Source organism: Momordica charantia (assembly GCF_013281855.1).
Source record: "Momordica charantia cultivar OHB3-1 chromosome 1 unlocalized genomic scaffold, Mcharantia_2.0 BLBB01000001.1, whole genome shotgun sequence".
NCBI lineage: Eukaryota > Viridiplantae > Streptophyta > Magnoliopsida > Cucurbitales > Cucurbitaceae > Momordica > Momordica charantia.
The window spans coordinates 4,944,672-4,951,592 of NW_028275157.1; the positions used below are offsets into that span (position 1 = coordinate 4,944,672).

The window sequence follows — 6,921 nt, forward strand, 5'->3', positions numbered from 1 at the left end:
TCAAGCACCACCGCTTGGTGAGATTGGGTACTGCTACATTGCTCTCCAATACTCCTACCGGGGAGCTGGTTTTTCGAATCTCCAAGGTTATCGAGCCTAGCTCAAGTGACACAGTTTCTCTAGATCCTACATCAACCGATAAGGGGGCGGCACCAATCACAAGAGACACTTCTAGGCTTTGGGGAGGAGAAGACAGGCTTGAGGACACAGTGCTTGATTGGAACAATACTCTCGATGGTCGCACCTTGGAGAACCCTTGGTCTGTGGCCTCTTCTTCTCAGCAAGAGGAGCATGTCACGTCGATCTGATTCGATATTCCTGATGAGGTTGCGTTTTTGAACCCCTATCGCTATATGGGGGACATCCAGATGTCTGCTCGGGAGATGGTTCCTCGCACTTTCAACCATGGATTTGTCCGCCCTTCTTTCTGCTTTCGGGAGGAGTGTCGAGACGGAGCCTTTGACGTTATTTATATGAGCTATCCCTCTTTTTCGTTTTCTCTTATGGTTTCTGTTTCCCGCCTGATGACTCCTCTATCCCTGACCTAGACGAGCTAGCGGCATGGAGGGTCCGGGAACAAGAGCACCAGACTGAGGTCCATCGTCTGCAGGCTTTGTTGAGTTCGACCGACCGTTCTACCATGACCAGGCCGAGCAAATCCAGTCGGAGAAGCAGATGCTTGGGAGGATGCAACGTGGGTGAATGAGAGGGCAACCCTTCTTTTCGTCGAGATGTATCGCATTCGACGTCGAGCGGCTACAGCGGAGACGCGTGTTAGCAAGCTCGACCTGGAGATGTGATCTCGTCTGGCCTAAGTGGGTGAATCAGAGTCCCGTGCCAAGAAGGTTGGGGAAGATCTGGAGATGACTCGGGTAACAGCGACTTCTCATGACAGTCAGATTACCGAGCTGGAGCTGTGCCTTAAGGCGGCTAAGGACAAGTCGCTTAAGGCATAAGAGGGACAATCAGTGACTGAGTCTGACCTGTCGTTAGCCAATGAGGCCGAGGACACTAACCACTCAGGCTAAGCAAAAATTCAACCATTTTAATTACTCGACTTAAACCTGTGAACTTCTCACCTGCAGACAAACAACATAACTTGTCTTCTGTAGACAATTAATACAATTATCCTCTATTTGCGTTAAATCTGAACGAACTTGAGTAAACGAATATAGTCCAACAACCTATTCGACAATGACTTACCATGCAAAAATAATAGCAATCGACTAAACGCCTAAATCCACCACGCTTATGATTGCTCTACTCTGATAATAACATTAAAAGAAAGAAAAACGTCCAGCTCAAGAGTTTATCCAAGCTCCAAATTCTAAAGTGAACGAGTATTAAAATAAACAAACTTAACATATTTTCATTGGATCCAACAACCTAACTTTTAACTAGAAGCCAAACTCAATATCAAAACAAGCTAAAGTTTTTGCTAATCGCCTGAAGTTTGCACTACCAAGGTTTTAATAGAATACATAACTGAAACAAATAAAGTCATAACAACCTATTCTAATCCCAATGAAACTACACAAAACTAGTCATGGTCTTTCTTCTCGAGTCTCCTCCACATCATCACCATGAATGTAACTCTAATTGTAACGCCCTTGGATTTTCGGCATTCAAACAGGGAACGTTACTAAAAGCCACTAAAAAGTATCACTCGTACTAGAGAATTAAACCACCAGAAATACAAACTTTGACAATTATCACCACGCTTCGATGCGCTACTCTGATTAATAACACTTACATAAGCTGACGGTAAACAAAACAAACAATGCTAAAGTTCTAACGAACTCAAATCTTTCTCAATTAATAACTTAGTAACAATCCAACCTTATAGAAACTTTTCACCGCAATCTTCACTAATAAAAAATCATCCACTACACAAAACTAACTTTCTCGAATAGCAGCGAAGAGAAGGCTAATTCAAGTTCGGCTGGAACAAATATATTATTCTGATAAATATCCTCAATAGATCACATCGTCAAAGTTCAAGTAGCTAAAGAAAATGTATGTTCTCAAAAGAATAGTGCACTGTCAGCCCTAACACATCTTTTAAAAAATGGCACTTAACAACTCAATTTAATAATCTCAAAACATACTCAGTTACGAATAAACAACTATAACTATCCTATCCAAATTTAAAACTTAGCGACACAGCGTTAAATGGTCTCTCTAGTCAAGTCTCCTCCTCGCCATCAACATCCCAAGAGCTAGCTCGATACCTGCAAAACTGGAGGGGAAAAAAGAGGGATGAGTACAACCACACTACTCAGTAAGCAACCCTTATCTGAAGGGTCACGCACAAACAACATGCGTATAAAGCATACAACGTGTCATGCTTATCAAAAAATCAACACATCATGCTTATCATTAATCTCGAGCCTTAAATGAAATAAACATATTTCAAGAAGCAGTTTATGTATAAGTTTAACTAAAAAATGTACCATACATGTCGAACTCAGCCTCACATCTTAACTCACTAGTGCTATTTCTTGATTCCTCAAAGACTTACTCCTTCGAGTCGTACCGACCCCTGACCTCGCGTAGTTAAAGCATCGACACTTCTCTAAAGTGCTTGGTGTTGGACCTTGACATTTATCCCCAAGGCCTCAACTACTACTCAACGTATTGGTCCTTGGCCTCCAAGCAACTCCTAACCTATCACACTATGTTAGTCTTCCAAGTCTAACTCCTCGAATCGTATCGGCCCTTGCCATTTATCTCCAAGGCCCAACACTCGTCTACAGAGGCTTGGCGTTCGACCTTGCCATTTATCCCCAAGGCTTTAAACTGTGCATCACATTATGTTAGTTCTCTAAGTCTAACTCTTCAAATCGTATTTTCTCTTGCCATTTATCTCCAAGGCCCGACACTCATCTACAGAAACTTGGCGTTCGACCTTGCCATTTATCCCCAAAGCCTTGAACTGTGCATCGACCCTTGACATTTATCCCCAAGGTATCGACGACTACTCAACGTATTGGTCCTTGACCGCCACCACATCAAGACCCAATACTAATTCAACAAAATAGAATCACCGTGCCGACCCCCGACCCTTTGTACCCGGAACCTCGACACTCATCTCTACCAAGTTGGGGTATCGATCCCCGACCTTTGCACCTGGAGCCTTGATACCCAACTAGTGACGTGCCAGCCTTTTGGCCCTGTTAGTTCTCTATTTACTTTGTTACATCCCGGAACACTCACTAGAGTCCTACTACACACTTTCTAGGACATGACCCATGCAAAAATTATCTCACAATAATGGAACATACGTTATACACATAACCTATGTCACTATCATCCAGACATGCCCATCCAACATCACGAGGACACCCTTCTCTCAACACTCAGCATGCTTTACACACCACAACGCAGATAATTCACAAAAGAGACGTAACCGACATGTATCCATATACGCATCCTACACTCTAAAAATTTCATAGTAATCAGAACACAACCTAACCTATTCACTTCATTAAGGACGAAACTCTCACCAGAGTCCTACTACATACTTTTTAGGTCATGACCCATGCAGCACTCAACTCACAATAAAACCAGCATGCTTCCACAACCAAAAACAGTAAGCTAAAAATGAAATGACTGGTCCACATGCATGCGCAACACAATAGATTTCTCCCACATTATTTCAGTATGCTTTTATGAACACAACCATACAACGATAAAACCATTCATAATCCATAATGCTTTCAGAAATGCCAATACGCATCAAATCCAACAACGCAGAGCAAATCAATTATAAACAACCAGAACCAACATGATTTCATTCAAACTACTTATAGTCATTAGCCAATATTCACAAAGACACAATCAACTTACAAATTAATAAATAATAAACACACCGAAAGCACCAAACAATTCATACATATTCATACAACAAACATCCCCCAAGTAAGAACTACTTACACAATGCCCATAACACTACTAAGCTTGATTACGCTTGTTTACATGCGTAAAAAGAAGGTTTTAGATGCTGTTTTTACAATGTTTCAGCTTTGTTTCGGATTTTTCTCGATCGTTTGAGTTCCAATTCATGCAAAATTCATATATTATGGTTTGTGGTTGGCTTATATTGTATTTATGACATTTTAGGACCATTTGGGAGTGCAAATTAATCAAAAGAAGCAAAAAGACGGAAAAACCTTCATGGGAGGCGCCAGGCGCCTGGGAAGCCTGCAGAAAAACAGGTTTTCTTCCAACTTTGCCCTTAATGAAACGCGTCTTCCAATGCGTTTTGGTGGTTCCAACCGATGCATACGTGTAGAAGAAGTGTTCCACTATCAGTTTGAGCACGATTTGGTCAGTCAAAAGAGTTGGAAATGGGTGATTCACCATCGTTTTAGGACCTACCTAACCAATTCTGCACAGCTATAAATTCCAGCAACTTCTCCACCAAAATCATCAAGCCTTGCTTCCTTCTCTTGATCATTTTTAGTGTTTCTTTGTTGCTTTCTAAGTACTTTTGAGTTGCTTTCATTAGTTGCTTTTGATTTTTAAATCCCGAGTACTTTACATTCTTTTATTGAGCTTTGTTTTGTTTCCATTTGTACTTAGTTATTTTCTACTTATTCAAATATATAAAAATCTAGCACTTTGCTTATCTTCTCTTTGCCTTTACTTTATCTTTAGTTAAGAGAGTTGTGTTTTTGGAGGAAAGAGCACGTGACACTCCCCCTTGCTTGAAAGAGAAGGGCGAAGCTCTCAATCCCGATAAAAACTCTCCGTTAGTTAACTTTTGTTTTTCACACATGCATTCCACATTCAACCATTTTACTTGCTGTATTTTCTTCAATATGTCTTTCTAAATTCCCGTCTCTAGCCTGGTTATGGATAGTTAGCCTTTTATGTCTAAAAAGGGTTGCTAAGAAGAAGAGTTTTTGCTTTCCATTCATTGCTCAACATGTTTTCCCAAAAAGTTACGATTTAGAGAAGGCCACTGTAAGTCTTAACAAGTCAATACTGAAAAGGTTGCTTATTTGCATTGTTGAGTGGTTAAACCGAGGAGAGGAGCGCCTTAGACATAAGGGTTCCGCTTAAGTAGCCTAGACATAGGACCTTAACCCGAGGTTGCGACTATTTCCATCCTAAAACTAAGATATATCTCATAATAGACATATTAGGGAATGTCTTAGGACTTTGAACTTGCTTAGACATAAGTAAAGTGAGAAGCGTAGTCGTTAGTTTCTAAAGTAAAATGCATATTATCCTTAGCATGTCCTTGATTCTTTGTTGGCTAACTTGAAGTAAATCGGGCTAGGTTTTATTATTATAAGTCCAAATCCCAAATCCAAAACCATTATTTGTGACCACTTCCCATTTTACAAGAATCACTCATTTCAACATCCACTATTCTTTAAAACTTCAGAGTTTGGAAATTATTTAGAAGTCTTTGAGGATCGATACTTGGATACTCCATCCATTTTATATTACTCTGACAGGTGTGCGCTTGCATCTATATAATTGTTACCACGCTTAGTGCGTGCGTTCAGCATAAACACCCAGTCAAGTTTTTGGCGCCGTTGCCGGGGACTTTAGTTTTAAATTTATTTTCAAATTCTTTTAGTTTTTATTTTTGTGAATTGTTGTTGGGTGTAATTTCCATCCACCGTTTTTGTTCTATATTTTTGGTCGTTTATCTCACAACGGTAAGTTAAAGTGCATGAGCACAAGATCTTTTCTTCTACCCCTTGACCCTGAGATTGAGCGGACCCTTCGAAAAACTCGAAAGGAGCAAAGACTTCGAAAACAACTAGAAAAGCAAAAAGAGAGAGAAGGTGAAATTAGTCCTGAAAATGAGGTAGAGAGTACGAGCACATCAATGGCAGATATTCCACCTCGTGATCCGATTGATCCACCTGCTGTTAACGGTAATATGAGGGATCATGCAAGAAATGATGAATTCAACCATATCCAGATGGCGGACAACAGAGACGTGGCAATGCGAGAATATGCCGCCACGGCTTTTCAGAACTTTGATTCAGGGATAGTCAACCCTATTCCAGCCCACGCAAACTTTGAGCTTAAACCAATGATGTTCCAAATGTTGCAGACAATTGGACATTTTGGAGGGCAGGAACATGAGGATCCACATGATCATCTGAAATCATTCATTCAAATTGCAAATGCATTTCGATTACCTGGTATAACAGACGATGCTCTGAGACTAACACTTTTTCCATTTTCTTTGAAGGACCAAGCTAGAGCATGGCTCAATGCATTTCCACCGGGATCCATCACCACATGGGGGTCGTTAGTGGAGAAGTTCTTAACAAAATTCTTCCCACCTACTCGCCACGCTGATATCAGAGAGGAGATCATCTCCTTTAGACAGTATGATCGTGAACCTGTTCACGAGGCGTGGGAGAGATTTAAAGAACTAATCAGGAAATGTCCGAACCATGGCTTGCCGGCATGCATCCAGATAGAACATTTCTTTAGAGGCTTAGATCATCCTACTAAGATGATGCTAAACAATGCTGCCAACGGAGCCTTTACAAAGAAGACATTCAACGAGATAGTTGACATCCTAAATGACTTAGCTTCACACAACGAACTATGGTGTTCGCAAAGATCTAGGGCAGCACCAAAGAAGCAAGATCCAGCTGGAGTTTTGGCTCTGGACATTGCGACCTCGATGCAAAAAGAGATGGTTACAATGAACCAGAGGCTGAAAGAGATGGCATTGGGAATAAAAAATCCATTAGCCACGCCGATACAACCTGTGCAGTCGGATTATTGCACTCCTGCCCCTGTTTGCCAAGTCAACGATCTCATTTGTTCATTTTGCAGTGAAAACCATATTTATGATAATTGTCCACATAACCCTGCTTCTGTTTTTTATGTAGGACATGGGAACAATAGGAACTTTAACCCATATTCGAACACCTACAA

At 40.9% G+C, this 6,921-nt stretch overlaps 1 non-coding gene across 1 annotated transcript; it reads right to left on the bottom strand.

Annotated features, from left to right (window-relative positions):
* Nucleotides 1-6,328: 6,328 nt before the first annotated feature.
* On the bottom strand, nucleotides 6,329-6,435 carry LOC148213147 (small nucleolar RNA R71). The gene has a single exon (XR_015793213.1). It is a non-coding gene; the product is annotated as a small nucleolar RNA R71 (small nucleolar RNA).
* Between the last annotated feature and the right edge of the window lie 486 nt (nucleotides 6,436-6,921).